The 20,191-nt window shown below is 35.3% G+C and overlaps 1 pseudogene; it reads right to left on the reverse strand.

Annotated features, from left to right (window-relative positions):
• Positions 1-10,025: 10,025 nt before the first annotated feature.
• LOC145817739 (cation/calcium exchanger 4 pseudogene) lies at positions 10,026-11,555 on the reverse strand (annotated as a pseudogene).
• Between the last annotated feature and the right edge of the window lie 8,636 nt (positions 11,556-20,191).

A 20,191-nucleotide genomic window follows, 5' to 3' on the forward strand; every position in this document is an offset into this window, starting at 1 on the left:
TCTTGTGATTTTAGTTAAAATGTTATTTTGATCTTCAAAAGATTAAATTAAATACGCATCACAACCATGAATTACATATATAAATTGAAATATAGAAATAAAAATATATAAATAGTTCATTGATGTTTAGATTAGATGTTGAAGACTAATTAACATATTATAATTCACAATAACAAAATAACAGGACTCAGTACCAAGTCATCTCTCGGTCTACCAATTATAATTACCAAATGTTTTTGGTGATTATAATTATTAGACCAACAAATGATTATATTTAAGTCTTTTTAATTGAGAACTTATAGCCAAACATGTGTGGAGGATTTTGACTGACCCTAAATCCCTATTCTCCAAGGCTCTATTGGGGAAATATTGTTCATCACAATCTTTTCTTATCGATATGCTTAATTGGGATGGAAATGAATTTTATGAGGAAGAGACGTATTAAAATCAAAGATAAGATGGGTGGTAGAGGATGGTAAGTTAGTTAATCCTCTTTGGAGGATCAATGGATTCCAGCTATTCGCAATTCTTTAACATGTTTGAATTTGTCTCACTTCATTGATACTCAAAATCATGCTTAATCTTCTAGGAGTATTCTTTCCACTGGAGTGCATAGATTATATTAGGGGTATTTATTTAATAGTGGTGCCTTTGCGAGATCAAATTATTTGGGACTTTACTAAATTTGGCCAATACACCATTAAGGCAGGTTATTTATATGCGACAAGCTCAGGGCATAGGGGTACACATTACCATTCTAGTGATCCCATTTGGAAGCGATTGTAGAATCTTAGACTACCTAAGAGGACACTCTTCTTATAGAAGTGTCTTCACTATATCTTTTCGGTCTGATGGGTGTTATATGTGAGGAGTTTTCATTGAGCCTAGTTGTTCACGATGTGATAAAGGGATTGAGACTGTGGACCATTGTTTCTTTGAATGCTAGTATTCTCAACGAGTTTGGTGAGCTTCTTCATTAGGCCTAATTTTTGTAGAGAAAATCCGATGTTTTTTCGAAACTGGTTCAAACAATAGATTAAGAAGGCTTGGGATCATGAAATTATTGTTCAATCCATTGCTATTCTTTGGGCCGTTTGGTGTTAGAGAAATAGTTATGTGTTTAAAGGCATGAATATGACACAAGTGCAAGCAAATCTTCTTGCTGAAGAGCTTACGTCTAATGTTACTTGGAGATCATCCCTATGTTTAGAGCAGGCTTTAATACCTCAACGTCTATTGCTGATGTTTGTAATGATGATGATATATGTATGCTTGCAAATACTCTCTCTAATATGATAGATTACTAGGTGTGGACTTGTCATAGATGGTTCACACAATAGGCAGCTAATCAAAGTGCAAGTGTGGCTTGTGTTTGTTTCAATATAGATCAATCACGGGTTCAAGATTATGCTTCTAGGATGCAGCTTCCTTCTCCATTGTTGGCCGAAGTTAAAGTGTGCTGGGAAGCTATTCATTGGGCTAAAGGCCAGCATCAGTTAAGTATCTCCATTTTTACGGAGTCAAGTTTTGATATCTACTTTGCAAGGGCAAGGCATCCCTGATTGGAGCATTGCGACTATTATTAATGATATTAAACTAATTAGTAAGGATTTTGATTTTCTTTCTATTTCTAAAGGTAATCAGGACTCATGTACTAGCTAGACAAGTTAATGGCTACAGAAGCTAATATATATCTGTTTCTTTGCTTCTCACAAAAAAAAATAAATAAATAAATAAATAAAAAATAAATTAATAATCACCAAAAAGGCATGGTATGCACATCAAAGCATGTTTTTCATGTTGGAGTCTTTAATGTAGGGAGTGATATGTATGTGCAATATACATAAATTAATTCTAGAGGTTCCTAAAAAGTTGATTTGCTTCAAAAATTTTGATTAATTTTTTGATTTTTGGAACAAATTGATTTTTTAATCAATTTTGGGTTTTGTTTGTTTGATTTTTATATTTCAAATTATTAGAAATTTGATATAATAATTAAAATGTGTTATGATTATGTAAAAATATCATTTCGTCCTCCAAACTTTCACGTGTTTTTCAATTTGACCCCAAGACTTCAATTAATATCAATTTTACACCTAAACCTTCAAAATTTTGATCAATTTGGCCTATACCGTCACATTCGATCTACAATTGGACAAAATGTGCTGATGTGGGGGGTAAATTAATTTTTAAGGTATAGTTTGACAGGCAAATTGATTTTTAATTTGGGGAGCAAATTGATTTTTAAGCTATAGTTTTGGGGGTAAAATGAAATTTCTAATGAACTTTGGTGTCACGTTAGCACATTCCGTCCAATTATAGACGAAATGTGACGGCAGGGGCCAAATTGATCAAAATTTCAAAAGTTTGAGTGTAAAATTGATATTAATTGAAGTCTAGGGGTCAAATTGAAAAACGAGTGAAAGTTTGGTGGGGCAAAATGATATTTCATCTATGATTATTATGATGGTTAGTGATGGTGGTGGTTGGATTTTATTGTCTAAGCTAACGTTAACATAGTAAAAGGGGTAAATTGATTTTTAAGGTTTAGTTTGGGGAGCAAATTGATTTTTAATTTGAGGAGCAAATCAATTTTTAAGGTATAGTTTGGGTGGTAAAATGAAATTTCTAATGAACTTTGGTGTCACGTCAACACATTTTGTCCAATTGTAGACAGAATGTGACGGCAAGGGCTAAATTGATCAAAATTTCAAAAGTTTGGGTATAAAATTGATATTAATCGAAGTCTAGGAGTCAAATTGAAAAAAGAGTGAAAGTTTTGTATAGCGACCCTGGTCTTTTCCCATTTGATTATTGTATCCGGACTTAGGTTCTGTAGATTCTGTCATTGAATATTTGTTGTTGTTGTCCTTTATTTTCTCATTTGGAATTATAGGATGTGTTGGGCAGGTTTGTTTCAGGTTGGTTGGGTTTAGAAACCAAGTGTTGCTGTCCAGGATTTTGGTTCTTCGCTCGAGCGAGGAGTTGGTCGCTCGAGCGAGAGATGGCGTCCAGTTTTGACCTGTAGCTCTGCATTCTTGGCTCGAGCGATATTTTCTTCGTTCGAGCGAGTTAGTTTGTTCTTCGCTCGAGCGATGGTTCCTTCGCTCGAGCGTGAGTCTGTTTACAGACCTGAGGTTTTGAGTTCTTCGCTCGATCGAGCTTTCTTTCGCTCGAGCGAGCTTTTGGCTTGTTGGCTCGAGCAAGGCTTCCTTGGCTCGAGCGTAGTTTCTCTGTGTCTGGTCGCTCGAGCGACCAAGTCTTCGCTCGAGCGAGCCTGTCCAGTTTATATACGCAACAGCGGGTTTTGATCAGTCTTTTTCATATTCTTTTTGATTCCAAACCCTAGGTCCGACTTCTCTCTCTCCCTATTCACCTTCTCTCTTAGATTTGATCCACTTAGGGTGTGTTTCTACCCTAGATCCTTCATTAAAAAGATAGAGTGAGTTGAGGGCTTTCATTTAATCTGAACATTTGGCGAGTTGGAGCACATTGGTATTTGGGCACTCATCTCTGTCTTCACCTTTTGAGTTGTTGTCTTCGAGGTAGGGATTTCCTACTCCATTTTATAGGTTTTGTTCTAAGCTTTGGTATTTTGATATGTTGGGGATACTTTGGTAAATTTTGGGAAAAACCCTAGTTGTATTATTAAATTAATTTGTATAATTAATTCAAGGAATTGGGAAAAGATGGTTAAATTCATGGAATTGGGGAATTCATTGATTAAATGGCGTAGTTGGATAATTTGAATTATTTGTCTATTGAATTGTCGACATAGTTATTTTCAGTTTAGAAATAACTATTTTGGGCTATCGGTGGAGGATAGTCGTGATTGTTGTAGACATTGCATGTGGATTAGGAATAACTGAAACTAATCACATTGGTTAAGTCATTAATTTTGACTATTGCATTGATACAGAAAATACATGTATTGATTGAGCATTGCATTTGCATACATTGTTTTGTGTGGGAGGAGATAGGGGATGTACTCCACGGTTTAGGGGAAGATAGGGGATGGACCTCTAAACCGGATTTTGTTTGGGAGGAGATAGGGGATGGACTCCATTAGCATCACTTTTATGTGTGCTTATTTATATAGAAGTGTTTTATTGATACAGCACTAAAATGTGTATCAATCTGGAAGTATGAAGTATTGATTTGAGCTTGAGTCTCATTTGTTGTTGTTATTGGAAGGATGTGAATATGATATATGTGATTCGCTGTTGTAAGTTTGGCCAGGTTCTGAGCCATGTTGATAAAATTGGAAAGTAAAACGTATCTTTGGCAATAGTGTCATGAGACTGTAAAATGAAGTAATTGATTATTTTGGTTGACCATCTGTTGAATGCTATTGCTTTATTCATTGCTTATAGGTGGTTTAGTATATTTCTACTGGGCTGTGGCTCACCCTTTATGGGAACATCATTTTCAGGTTCAGGCGATAAACTACCTCCAAGGACTTAGCTTGGGAGGGTTTGGCATCTGGATTGAAGAAGACTACTTTTAGTTAATAGTTGTTATTTATTAGTACATGTAAACATTCAACCCTAGGGCTTTTTCTTGTATTGAGATTAGAACTCATATTTTTGAATCCAAGTGTTGGCTTGGAAAGATGTAAGCCTGTATGGCATTTTATTCGATGTTACATGTAATGCTTTATTTAGTAATACTCTGATGAATGAATTAGTAAATTGTCTTCTTTAAATAATGCATGTCAATGATATATAATGGGTTAATTTTGAGGGCGTTACATTTTGGGGGTAAAATGATATTTCATCTATGATTATTGTGATGGTTAGTGATGGTGGTGGTTGGATTTTATTGTCTACACTACCGTTAACATAGTAAAATCTCAATTGGATAAAATTTATAACATTAATAAATAAATAAATAAAATAACTAGTCAGATGAAATAGTAACTCTGCCTCATATAAAAAGCAACTATACTACAAATCCACCCTTATCAACCCAGAATTTACCAGAAAAAAAAAAAATCAATGGCTCATATTCATTTCATATGTAGACCTCATACTTCATTAATTCAATCTCCACTACACACAAACACATTCGAGATAAATTTGAGGTCCATAAGTGTGGGTTCCTAGCTTTTTTCATAAAAAAGGGACGTAGTCACACACAAGCACAAACTCTTATCTCGCACAAGGAGCATGCGTGATGAATTGATCATAATATTGGGGATGGATGGATTATATTGTGCCATATATGCGTCCCTGCCTTCACTTAGTAGGGAAGTCATGGTCATGAAAGAATTAGATGCCACAACATAGAAGATCTCTACATCAGTGCCCTCTTTGGCTGGTATGATGTCGTCTAGAGTGAAGGTGTTAGTAGTTCACATGCAATTTGTTACCACGGCAGGCACTCTGGGGGCAGCCATCCCCATAGACTAGCAGCATCCCCGCTTGTCGAAATACCAAACTCAACAGAAGGGGCCCTTTAGCAAAATCCTCTCCAACTCACCAGAGTGATGTTGAGCACCGCGATGAAGCACATCACAATATCCAATGCCACAACTGCCCACAACGCCCAAGTCACAAACAAGACAAGTTTGAAGTTTAGAAATCTCAAAGCATAATGAATGAAAGCGACATAGTACATGATTGACTAGGGATTAAGCCAATTACTTGATCGGGGGTGACTATGTCGAAATACTATCTAAACTTGTAAAGCTCGACAACCGTGGGGACTGGTGGTGATGCTAACAGAAGTATTGTCGGGACCAAAGGATGACGTGCTAGTCCATCTCCTGAGCGTCAAGGGCATTAGCCCTGAAATACTCAAAGCTCTAGATCTACAATTCAAAGAGTTGATTAGTACAAGATGAGGCAAAAATTTTAGAATAAATGCATAAATGACATGTGCAATGTAGAAATGACATAAAACAGTAAATTGTACCTTCCATAATTTCTAATGCCCTTCGATGGTCATCTCTCAGCTACACATGACAACACTAGCAATCTATAGAGGTTGATTAGAGCAGTGCCACCCCAATCGTAGTTGTTGATGTGATCAATGTCTACCATCGTCACTAAGTAGTGGAGATGTATCTTGTTTAGGGGTGACTGCACATAGTAACCGATGGGGTCCGAGTAACCCATCAAACTATCAAAAAAAAATTTAAAAATATTATTTATGTTACCAATATTTTGTTTGATATAAATTAATCTCATTAAAAAGTTAAGAGACCCCCATCAAATATAAATTCAAAATCTATTGTTTTAAGAAGTTTAAATCACTCTTACAATTATTAAAAATAGTTTTGAGTTATTTATTTTTCATTTTTAGTGAACTTTTTAAATATTTTAAGTAATTTTTTTTTACTTTGTGGATTCACTAAATCTACACACTCAGATACATTTCAAAAGTAAAATATTTATGAAAAATATTTTAAAACTTCACTTACATACAAAAAAATAAATAAATAGTATATTTTCATTTTTTTTTGTATTTGTTGAATTTAAAAAAAAAAATTACCAATATTTTGCTTTTTAGATGCATATAGGTTAAGTACATCTAAAAAGTAAAAAATATATATTTTCCCCCTCTAAAGATAACAAAACACAAAAAATAAAAAAAATAAAAGCTCGTATTGTTTTTGAAAACTCAAAATCACTCAAAGCCAAACAAAGTAAATGTTGTTTAGTTTAATTTTTTTTAATAGAATTTATGGAACTTAATGCTTTTGGAGTGACCCATCTATAAGCTAGTGCAAATTTATTAAAATTGCCATTTTGAAATTCAAAAAGAAAAAATCAGCTGCATAGTATAAATAAATCAATTAAACACTGCAAAATATACACACCTCATTGAGCCAAAACTCAATCAAGGGGCCTGTAACGCCCTCAAAATAAACCCAATATATGTATATCATCAACATGCATTATTTAAAGAAAACAATCTATTAATTCATTCATCAGAGTATTACTAAATAAAAACATTACATGTAACATCAAATTAAATGCCCTATGGGCTTACATCTTTCCAAGCCAACACTTGGACGCAAATTATGAGTTCTAACTCAAATACAATTAAAGCCCTAGGCTTGATTATTTATCAAATAAAAACAAACAACTAAAGATAGTCTTCAAATTTCAAATCCTTCCATGCTAAGTCCTGGGAGGTAGCTTATCACCTGGACCTGAAAATGATGTTCCCATAAAGGGTGAGCCACAGCCCAGTAGAAATATACTAAACCACATATAAGCAATGAACAAAGTAATAGCATTCAACAGATGGTTAACCAAGATAATCAATTACTTCATTTTACAGTCTCATGACACTATTGTCTAAGATACGTTTTACTTTCCAACTTTATCAACATGGCTCAGAACCTGGCCAAACTTACAACAGTGAAATATATATATCATATTCACATCCTTCCAATATCAACAAACAAATGAGACTCAAGCTCAAATCAAAACACTTCATACTTCCAGATTGATACACATTTTAGTGCTGTATCAATAAAAACACTTCTATATAAATAAGCACACATAAAAGTGATGCTAATGGAGTCCATCCCCTATCTCCTCCCAAACAAAATCCGGTTCAGAGGTCCATCCCCTATCTTCCCCTAAACCGTGGAGTACATCCCCTATCTCCTCCCACACAAAACAATGTATGCAAATGCAATGCTCAATCAATACACGTATTTTCTGTATCAATGCAATAGTCAAAATTAATGACTTAACCAATGTGATTAGTTTCAGTTATTCCTAATCCACATGCAATGTCTACAAGAATCACGACTATCCTCCACCGATAGCCCAAAACAGTTATTTCTAAACTGAAAATAACTATGTCAACAATTCAATAGACAAATGATTCAAATTATCCAACTACGCCATTTAATCAATGAATTCCCCAATTCCATGAATTTAACCATCTTTTCCCAATTCCATGAATTAATTATACAAATTAATTTAATAATACAACTAGGGTTTTTCCCAAAATTTACCAAAGTATCCCCAACATATCAAAATACCAAAACTTAGAACAAAACCTATAAAATGGAGTAGGAAATCCCTACCTCGAAGAAAACAACCCAAATGGTGAAGACAGAGATGAGTGCCCAAATACCAATGTGCTCCAAATCGCCAAATGTTCAGATTAAATGAAAGCCCTCGACTCCCTCTATAATTTTAATAAAGCAACTAGGGTAGAAACACCCTCTAAATAGATCAAACCTAAGAAAGAAGGTGAGTAGGGAGAGAGAGAAGTCGGACCTAGGGTTTGGAATCAAAAGAAGATGAAAAAGACTGATCAAAACCCGCTGCTGTGTATATAAACTGGACAGGCTCGCTCGAGCGAAGACTTGGTCGCTCGAGCGACCAGACACAGAGAAGCTACGCTCGAGCCAAGGAAGCCTTGCTCGAGCCAACAACACAAAAGCTCGCTCGAGCGAAAGAAAACTCGATCGAGCGAAGAACTCAAACCCTCAGGTCTGTAACCAGACACACGCTCGAGCGAAGGAACTATCGCTCGAGCGAAGAACGAACTAACTCGCTCGAGCGAAGAAAAGCTCGCTCGAGCCAAGAATGCAAAGCTACAGGTCCAAATCAGACGCAAACTCTCGCTCGAGCTACCAAACCCCGGCTCGAGCGAAGAACAAAAAAAAAAACAGCTCGCTCGAGCGACAAACTCCTCGCTCGAGCGAAGATCCAAAATTCTGGACAGCAACACTTGGTTTCTAAACCCAACCAACCTGAAACAAACCTACCCAACACATCCTATAAGTCCAAATGAGAAAATAAGGGACAACAACAACAATTATACAATGACAGAATCTACGGAACCTAAGTCCGGATACAATAATCAAATGGGAAAAGACCGGGGTCGCTATAGGGCCACTCTAAAACTCATGCCCCTTCATATCTACAATATATTCTCAGATATGGAATATTAACTTCATCACTACATATATATATATATATATATATATTCAAATCAGAAATTTCATGCAAAATTTTGAGTAAAGAGAGAGAAGATCAAAGTGAGCAAGCAAGCCTTGAAAATAATACAAATAAACATGAACACTACTATGATAAAACAGAATAACACTTACTAGCAATAGAAGCCAAAAGACACTACTATAATTTGAAGTTTGATTTTGCACCTAATAGAAAATGCAGTTGCCTACACTATACAAATAACAGTGACTAATTAGTCACAAACAGATACATATACATATTAACCACCCAAAAAAGTAACAAAAAATTTCGTCAATAATACAAAAACGATTACTTACCTAATAAACAAAAATCCAACCAATTTTAACCACCCAAAATTCCCCCCCCCCCCCCCAATAATAATTAAGCAACCAAGCCAATTTCCAAATGAGAAGAATATGTTCTCTAACATAAGCATTGTCTGATATGAAAATGAAGTCAATAATTAACCTACAAAAATCTTGAAAGCAAAGAAAGATTGCACTTGCAACTTCAGTGAAACCAACAGAATTTTAACAGAACACTACTTACCTTTACTGTTCAAATTTGATTTTCAAATTTCATGTTTGGTTTGATTTTCAAATTATGTTGAGAAAGATTGCACTTGCAATTTCAGTGAAACCGATAGAATTTTAACAGAATACTACTTACCTCTAGTGTTCAAATTTGATTTTCAAATCTCATGTTTGGTTTGATTTTCAAGTTATACTGAAATAGGGAAATCACAACATAAAAGTAGAGGATGGTAAATTCAAAATATATCATCTTATCTTTGTACAAAACAAGCAATCATAAATCAGAATAAAGCATACAAAAGCATTGCCATATCCCTTTTTTCTTGTAGTGAATTTAATTGTACAACAATTGATTACTCATTTCCAACTTGCAAGTACAATAACTGATCATGATCATGGGTTGTTTTTTTCTTCTCCTAGTCCTTCGTGAGAAATAGCTTCAAGATGACAATAATAGATAACACAAAATACACATCATCATCTTCAAAAATCTTTGTAGTTAACCTACTCTTCCTTAATATTCGCTACATCAAATGTAAACTTAGCCAGCCAATGATATGATTCCCGAGGCACTGATTACCCTAACAGAGAGAAATATCAAGTAGAGGACAATGCTGCTGACTCCAAGCCTCCTAGTAGGACGCATATCATTCCTTGGTGAAACAAGTGGCCAAATAGGTCCTGAGATGAGAAATCCCATAGTATAGAAGAGGCTTTTGTCTTGTGGAACAATGTACAAGCCAGGTTTCTCTGACTAGGATTCAAGCAGCATTGAGACATCCCCAAACCAATAAGTGAGTTGAACATCAGACTTGCATAGCATCCAAACAAGGTGATCTACACACCATCCCCACCATTGATTGGCAGTGCAACATTTGACACTAAATCACCCATCAAGTTGCCCCATGCCAATAAATTTAATCCAAGGATTGATGGATTAACCCCTAGAATTACACCCAATCCTACCAACAGAGCAACAAGCTCATTTGCAATCATGTAGAACCAAACGATACTCATCAAAAATCCATCCAAAACCAATGGAAGTAAAAAATTTTGAGGTGGATGATGTGATCTAGTGTACCAAAATGCAAGAACACCGAGTGCACAACCAATGGAAACACCAACATATAAGCAACCTTTCTGCTTTCAGAACCCACAGTCTTGAGTACTCTAGAGAAATGCCAAAAGAATGGGAGCAAGTGAAGCACTGCCTACAACGTAGACACTTTTGATCAAGATTCCTCCTCAACTAGAGGAATTGTCAACCAGCGTGGCACTGTTAAAGGCAACTCCATTATCGAACATAGTTTAGAATAGGAGAATGACGAGTGCTCAGTTTCTATGCCATCATTCGTCCAGCCCCACACAGGACTCTCATTATCAGACACCTTAGTTGATTGATTTGAATATATTGCAACATTTGACGCCCACATCTACTGAGGCAATGCACTATGGGATATGATTGTAGCACTTTTTGTGCCCATGTCAAGCAAAGTACTATAGATAAAGTCATCCACCTGGTTCCCTTGAGAAAACACACTTCCTTTGATAGGAAGCAACAATGTAACAACATCCAATTTCAACCTCCAAGCATGTTTCCTCAAAATCTCATTTGCAGCAACAACAAAAGCATAAACCGCAGAACTCAAGACAAATACGATGGCTCCCCCCACACTCACCTTACGAACATACAAAATCAATGAAAGTGACACAAGAGGAGCTGCATGTGGAATATGTGGCACGGGATACACCTCTCACATTGCTCCGACTTGCATCTCCATATAAGTGCAATTACTTTAAGTTATTCAAACTTTAATATATTTTCTTCTATATATTATGTTGTGGGTGTTAATATTTATATAAGTTACCCTTATATGTGATTTGAAACAAGTTTGATTGATTTAGGTTGCACAATCTGTTTATAATCTAAAATAAATTCTAATGCTAACCATGTTAGTCGTGTCACGTTCAGATTGATATGATCACAAGTAGGTTAGGTTAGTGCCATGATATTTGACACATTTAATTAAATGGATCATGTTAGTGTTGGGTGTTTTGGACACGGACCCATGATGACACGACACGACATGACATGATTCGTGCCTCACTTGGGATGAGGATATTCTTAGTGTGCGTTTGGATCAAGGATTTACGGGGGATTTGTGGAAGGGAAGAAAAAAAAGAAGGGAAAAAATGTATGAAATAGAAGGTAAGGTAGCGTTTGGCAGAGTTTTAGAATTATGATTTGAGAATAGAGTTGTATTTTGAGTTTATGAGTTTTGGAGTTATGATTTGAGAATAGAAAATTTGTTTGGTTATGAGTTTTGAAAAGAGTGTTGAATTGAGTTTTGAATTTTTGATGTGACATATGAAATGAGAAAAGTTGTTTGGTTATGAGTTTTGAAAACAGTTTTCAAAACTTAATTCAAAAATTTATAACTCATAACCAAACTCTTTTTAAAATTCAATAATTCAAAAAAATAATTTGTCATTTTTGTCTAAAAAAACAATTTGTATATTTAAAAAATATAAAAAATAAATATATATATATATATATATTTCCAAATAACAGGTGGCGATTGGCAATTGTAAAAAAAAAAGAAAAAAAAAAAAGGAGTATTGTTCCGGTCAAGTGGTCAGACTACCGGGTAGACCAAAAATTCAAAAATTGTCTAGTTTACCAAACATGTTTTCAAAATGTGTTTTGAAATTGATTTGGAATCATAATTTGAAAACTCAAACCAAACATAGCATTCAAATATGAGGGTGGAAGCTAGATTTGAAACTCACACCTAACACAGTCTAAATTTTTTCACTTCCCTATCTATTTTTCTCCCTCTCTATAATCCCCAAATTCTTAATCTAAACACAGCCTTAAAAGTTTCAAAGTGAAACACTAGAACTAGCAATCTTGATGAGCTACAATACATGAGTTCAATGGTTGCCTTGTTGAACTACTTATGGAAGACCTTAATGCCAAAGTTTGGTTCACTTGGACTAAAAAACAAGAAAAAAAGACTCATTCAATCTGTTAGTTTTGCATTGCCTGCATACACAATGTAGACTATGGATGTGTCCATTAAAGTGTGTAATGACATTGACAGACTTAACAGGAATTTTCTGTGGGGTGACACTCTAGAAAAAAGGAAAATGCATTTAGTCAAATAGGAATAGGTTTGCCAAATGAAAAAACTGGGTGGACTTGGGATTAGGAAAACTAGAAATCAAAACTTGCTCTACTTACTAAGTTGAGTTGGAAACTGGTTTGTGAAGAAGGTTCCTTATGGAAAGATGTCCTTAAGAATAAATATCTTAAGACAACAAACTGGAATGGTTATCCTAGAAGTAGGCCTGCTTCTCATGTGTGGAGGGGCATTTTGAAAACCAGAAACACCTTGAGGAAAGGTGTGAAATGGGAGATTGGTAATGGTAAGAATGTGGATTTGTGGAGTGACTGGTGGTGTGGTGACAAGCCATTTGTAGAGTTTGTTCCTCAGACTTTGCAAAATCAATTTGTTGGTACTGAGAATGTTTCTGTTCACAGTCTTGTTAATGAGCAAGGAGATTGGGATGTGATGAAAGTTAATGAACTTCCACCTTGTGTTTCATCACTTATCCTTAATTTACCTCCTCTTAATGCTAATGTTGATTCACCTATTTGGAAAGGTCAAGGTGATGGAAAGTTCTCTACTTCTAGTGCCTACAAGATCATTTCTGGTAACTTAGGACTGGAGGAGGGCTGGAGTTGGATGTGGAAATTATGGCTGCCACAAAAACTTAAAAGCATTCTTAGTGAAAAGGGGTCTGTCTTCAGACCCTAGCTGTCCCAGCTGTAATGAGGTGGAAGACATGAACCATCTGTTTCGAACTTGCTACAAAGCTAAAGATGTTTGGTTAGCTATGTTTGGTAGGCCTTGGTATACTGCCATGATTCAAAAACCTTGGCTGGATTGGCTAATCTCCAATTCCAGAAATAAAAATCATTTTAATGATCAAACCACTTGGTATACTATTTTTGTTGTCTGTCTTTGGCAAATACGAAAAAACAAAAATCAAAAAAAAATTTCAACAAACTGTGACTATTAGCTAAGAGAGTGTAAAACTTATTTTGAGCTATGCCAAAGAGATTAACCAAGCCTTCAACATGGCCATTGTTAATGCTAGACCAGCTTTTAATATGATTAAGTTGTTTCTCCCCCCCGCAGGTAGGATTAAATTGAACACGTATGGCTACAGGAAGCTAGGAGGTGATGGTGGCTTTGGAGGATTATTTAGAGATGAAGCGGGAACATGGTTGTGTGGTTACTATGGTAGAATACCTCATGGTACAAGTCTAGAAAATGAACTTTGGGCTATCTATAAAGGTCTAACAGTTCTGCTACAAAGGGGATGGCACAAAATCATAATTGAGACGGATGCTATGCAAACTGTGAAGCTGTTGGAGGAGGAAACAGAGGCAAACTCGCCGTACAAAGGTCTCCTAGAAGATGCCAAGATTATCATGAGAGGCTGTGAATGTACTATGCAGCATGTATTCAAAGAGGAAAATCTGTGTGCAGATGCACTCGCAAAACTTGGAGCTGAACAACTAGAAGCTATCCTAGTAGTGAATAAGCCACTGGCTAAGATCCGGAGTCTACTTGTTGCCGATATCGTAGGTAGAGCTAGGGAAATGGCTTAGGCCTTTGTTTTTCTATTTTATTTCTGATGTACCTAAAAAAAAAAAAAAAAGAAAAAAACCAGCAAGTTAGATAGAGTATTAGTTAATAGTACCCAATGGGTTCAAGTTTTTAAATATCATTGTCCTAACGTGTTCAGTTATCACTTTAAATGCTCGAAATTATATTGAGAAAACTTTTCAAATTCTTGAATTTTTGGATGAAGCATGGATAAATCAAGGAGATTTTTCAAAATTCAATGAGTATCAGGTTCTCTGAGTATTGAGAATGAATTTAAAATTAAAAGACTTGAGTTTGTACTCAGAAAAATGAACAAAAAACACTACTCTAACTTCAGTTTGAGAGTCATTAGAAGCAAAAGAGAAACTAAATTAGATCCATGTGTTTTAACTCTTCATATAACCATAAAAAAACAGGAGGCCCTTCAACATTATATTAATTCATTTGTTGCAAAAGAATCATTCCACAACTACAATGCTAGAATAAGATTAAGTTGACAGCCATAGAATGAGAAATAATACTATCAGCCATTATGACAATAATGGGAAGAAATTAGAATAGATAAATGAGATTAAGGCTTTGAATACACACACACACACATATATATGTGGTATAGATATATTATGTATGTCCACATATACGTATTTCGTCTTTTCCTTTAGACAATTTTATACTCTACTCATAGAATTTTTTATTTTTTATTTTTTATTTTTTATTTTTTATTTTTTTTGGGCAGGTATCATGTTCCATGTGCCAAACTAGCATTTTGTCTTAGAACATCAACTAAATTGAATACAGGATCAGAACTTTGTTCAAGTAATTGTGCTTCTACAAAACATACTCTCTCTCAAGAATGCTTTTGAAAAGTAAATACCATGTGAACATTCAATTAGGCCCCTGTGGCACAGACTAGAAGAAAGTTAAATTCTAATAAATCAGCTACCTAAGCAGAGCTACAAATGAAGATGTGTTGTGTCAAGAGACTTAAAAAGGGCCTAGAACTACATTGATCCACAAATTGTGTTGGGTGTGGAAGTGAATGACTACAATGTAACATTGTCAATCACATTGTAAGCTAATTCAAACCACCAAAAACAGCACTAATATACAATAACAGTCATCAAATTGAATTACTTTGCACCTACTCAAGTTTCACTAAACATGAAGGATATTCGAACAGATTTTCCATCCAAAGATTTTCACTTTATTCAGAACTTTCAGTAGCCAAATCTTCTGCCAAAATGCCCTTTCAAAACTCACCCCATCTGAAGAACTGACCCATGTTTCTCTTCTTTGCAAATCCACCTCCAAATGATATGTCGATTAATAGAAAAAATAATGCCATTTTTAGTAAAGTGCCAAACCAGCTTGTCATCAGCAACCCTTGGGGAAAAAGGGATTTTACATATAAACTCAGCTTCAAAATCCAAAAAGCACTATGTGGTGAGAGCTTCATTGCATTTCAAACATCAGTACTTTCATTAATAAGGGAATAAACTTTAGCATCAGCATGGAATCCGTCTAACTTTCCAAATAATCACACACCAGACATTCAAATCACTTCAAATCCTTTCTTGCAAATTGCACACAGAATCTATTGCCTTTGACGACAAGGGAACTCTCATATGTGCATGGGTATTTCAGCCTGCACTACCATTTTTTTTTAAAAAATAAAATTTAAAAGTTTTCCCATAACAAACCTCAATATTGTTGTGGAGAGTCTCAAGCATCCTCAAAAGCTACCTGCAAGATAAGGAAACAAAACCATAAGTTGATAAGAGGTTCAAAGTAATATACATGCACACAATTGTAGAAGAGATGAGAAGGCAAGCGAATTTGCTTAATAACAAATAAATTGAAACTAGCAACCAAACCACGTGAAGGAAAATGGACCAAACTTCATCATTTTATTAACTATTATTGTAAAGTCTTAGCTACTCTATCAAGTAAAAGATGAAATGATTGATTCTTCCAGATTGCCATTTTTGGAGTGGTAAATTAACTATGGATTGCCCACATGGATTTCAACCAGACTAGATGGCTTACTAACTGTCAAATGTAGAATAGCATGCAAGGAGAAAGGCTTAAAAACACAAATTGATTTTTTGCAAGGTTTGGAAATTTAAATGATTAAAAGTCTTGCTTAAGAGTGTGCTGGAGGGAGGTTTTTTCAATTATGGAAAGGACTTCTTCTCAATTATCTTAAAATATCTCTTACTTCTTTATCATTTTTTTTCCTTCTGTTTTTTAACCTTTTATCACCTCTGAGAGTTTTCTACATTACTGGATAAAGCCTTATTTTAGAATAGAGCATCCAAAGTACTTATCAAGAAAATTTCGGGCATATCTTGAAAAGAGGCGTAAAAGCTCACAATGCAGTTTAGATGATGAGCATGCATACACCCTAAAGTTTGTTTCCACAACAACAAAGCCATTAGAACAAAAAGGTAAAGACAATAGTCAGTACATTTTTCTATTTAAATTTTCAACAAACGTTGAAAAAATACAGAAAAGCACAGTTTTACAAGCTGAAAATGCAGGTTTGTAACAGACTGAGGAAGTTGTCCTCTTTAGAGTTAAAAATATTGTCGATGCTCGTGGGGGTGTGTTTGTATTTGGTGGAGTAGGTGCGAACGTACTCATAAACTAGATGAAAAACAATGTCAACATTCCAAGTGAAATGGAACCACTCATTAGCTCTCGTCTTGGAAATTTCAAAAAAGAACAAATAATTCGAACTAATACAAATTACTGAACCATTTATTTTATAGCCATTGGAAACATTATGCAGCTAGCTAATACATCATGTGTCAACATTTCAATTGTTGATGTAATAGATTAATTTTCCCAAAATATATTCCATGCTGCCATGGATATTATACATTATGCTGTCTTTGACACTGCTATATGTTCTACATAAATGGGACACACCAAATTTTCAGGTCCCACCTAAGTCCAAAAAATTGCATAAGTGGAATACATAATTCTAATTCTATTGAAGTGAAACTGGAAGCCATGGTATGGACTACAAATAGATAACATAATGAAATTAAAGACAAAGGAAATTTTGTCTTATCTGGAATCGAAGCAGCAATACAGGAAAAATGAACGATGAAGGGAAAAGGCACCGTCTAACTCGGATTGTGAATGAAGAACTTGGGAAAAAAATATTTTTGCTTGAGTTAGTGACAAGGATGAATTAGAGAACTAATGTATTCCTAAAGTAAAAGTGAACCATTAGAATCTACGGAGTAGATTTTGATTGTCATCCATAGGTGAGCATGGATATAGCGACCCCGGTCTTTTCCCATTTGATTATTATATCTGGACTTAGGTTCCGTAGATTCTGTCATTGTATAATTGTTGTTGTCGTTCTTTATTTTCTCATTTGGAGTTATAGGTTGTGTTGGGCAGGTTTGTTTCAGGTTGGTTGGGTTCGGAAACCAAGTGTTGCTGTCCAGTTTTTGGGTTGGTCGCTCGAGCGAGTACTTGGTCGCTCGAGCGAGGGTTGTATTTTGTGTCTGGTGCCTCGAGCCAGATTTTCTTCACTTGAGCGAGCGATTGCGTCTAGTATAGACCTGAAGCATTGCATTATTGGCTCGATCGAGATTTTCTTCGCTCGAGCGAGGATTTCTTGTGTCTGGTCGCTCGAGCGACCAAGTCTTCGCTCGAGCGAACCTGTCCAGTTTAAAGACGCAGCAGCGGGTTTTTAATCAGTTTTTTTTATCCTCATTTGATTCCAAACCCTAAGGTCCGACTTCTCTCTCACCCTGCTCACCTTCTCTCTTAGATTTGATCTACTTAGGGTGTGTTTCTACCCTAGATCCTTCATTAAAAAGAGTGTGTGAGTCGAGGGCTTCGTTTTAATCTGAATTGTTGGTGGTTTGGAGCACTTTGGAGTTTGGGTCTTCATCTCCATCTTCTCTTTTTGGGCTATTTCTTCGAGGTAGGGATTTCCTACTCCATCCTATAAGTTTTGTTCTAAGTTTTGGTATTTTGATATGTTGGGAGTACTTTGGTAATTTTGGGAAAAACCCTAGTTGTATTAATAAATTAATTTGTATAATTAATTTAAGGAAATTGGGGAATTTGGTTAAATTCATGAAAATTGAGGAATTCATTGATTAAATGGTGTAGTTGGATAATTTAAATCACTAGCCTATTGAATTGTTGATATATTTATTTCCAGTCTAGAAATAATTGTTTTGGGCTATCGGTGGAGGATTGTCGTGTTTGTTGTAGACATCGCATGTGGATTAGGGAAAATTGAAACTAATCAATTTGTTTAAGTCATAAATGTAGACTATTGAATTAATATAGAAAATACAAGTATTGATTGAGCATTGCATATGCATATTGTTTGGGAGGAGATAGGGGATGTACTCCACGGTTTAGGGGAAGATAGGGGATGGACCTCTAAACCGGATTTTGTTTGGGAGGAGATAGGGGATGGACTCCATTAGCATCACTATTATATGTTCTTATTATATTGAAGTGTTTTTACATGTTATTGATACAGCACTAAAATGTGTATCAAACGGGAAGTATGAAGCGTTTTGATATGAGCCTGAGTCTCATATGTGTTGTTGATATTGGAAGTAATGTGAATATAATATATAGTTCACTGTTGTAAGTTTGGCCAGGTTCTGAGCAATTTTGATAATAATGGGAATTGAAACATGTCATAGACATTAGTGTCATGAGACTGTATTAAGTTATAATTGATTATCTTGGTTAACCATCTATTGAATGCTATAGCTTTATTCAATGCTTATAGTTGGTTTAGTATTTTTCTACTGGGCTGTGGCTCACCCTTTATGGGAACATCATTTTCAGGTACAGGTGATAAGCTACCTCCAAGGACTTAGCTTGGGAGGATGTGGCTTTTGGATTTGAAGACTATCTTTAATTAAATGTTTTTATTTGTTAGTACATGTAAACATTCAAGCCAGGGCTTTACGTGTATTTGAGTTAGAACTCATATTTTTGTGTCCAAGTGTTGGCTTGGAAAGATGTTAGCCCGTAGGGCATTTAATTTGATGTTACATGTAATGTTTTTATTTAGTAATACTCTGATGAATGAATTGTTTTCTTTAAATATTGCATATCGATGATATATAGATAGTGGGTTTATTTTGAGGGCGTGACAATGGAAGACTATGAACATAGTGACTAAGATTTTGGATGATTGATGAGCTCCACATCTTTAGAGATTGTCACTTATACGGTTTGGGAGAGAAGCATTGTTGTCTTTTAAGGATAATAAAATTCTTCAATCTGCCAGCTATTCATTCTAAGCAAGACCATAAAATCTGAAACTCAAAATTTATGCATAAGCTTGTCATCAGTAAATTTCAAATTTACGAAAGCTAGAACCTGAAACAACTAAAAATTACAATGATAGTAACAATAGAAGAATTATGTTTGAGTGAGTTACTATCATGAAGAGTATCAAAAAAGATGCTATACTTTTTCAATAGACTTTAAAAAACTACATTTACTTCAAAGCTTGTACATGCATTTTTTTTTTCCAGAATGAGATGGAATGCATGTTAAATGCACAACAGTAAAATAAAGATTCTCTTAAGGTCCTAACAAAAATGCAAACTCGAAATATAATTGAAACATGGTGCAGAAGTAAAATTTTTCCTTCCATTCAGGTACTTGTAGAACAAAAGTGCAGGGATTCTATTATTTACTTAAACATGGATGAATTAATGTGGGAACATATAGCGACCTCGGTCTTTTCCCATTTGATTATTGTATCCAGACTTAGGTTCTGTTTATTCTGTCATTGTGTAATTGTTGTTGTCGTCCTTTATTTTCTCATTTGGAGTTATAGGATGTGTTGGGCAGGTTTGTTTCAGGATGGTTGGGTTCGTAAACCAAGTGTTGTTGTCCAGTTTTTGGGTTGGTCGCTCGAGCCAGGGATTGGTTGCTCGAGCGAGGGTTGTATTATGTGTCTTCTGGCTCGATCCAGCTTTGCTTCGCTCAAGCGAGCGATTGCGTCTAGTATAGACCAAAGGGA

Source organism: Camellia sinensis, chromosome 2, assembly GCF_055761805.1.
Source record: "Camellia sinensis isolate YWXY chromosome 2, ASM5576180v1, whole genome shotgun sequence".
Lineage (NCBI taxonomy): Eukaryota > Viridiplantae > Streptophyta > Magnoliopsida > Ericales > Theaceae > Camellia > Camellia sinensis.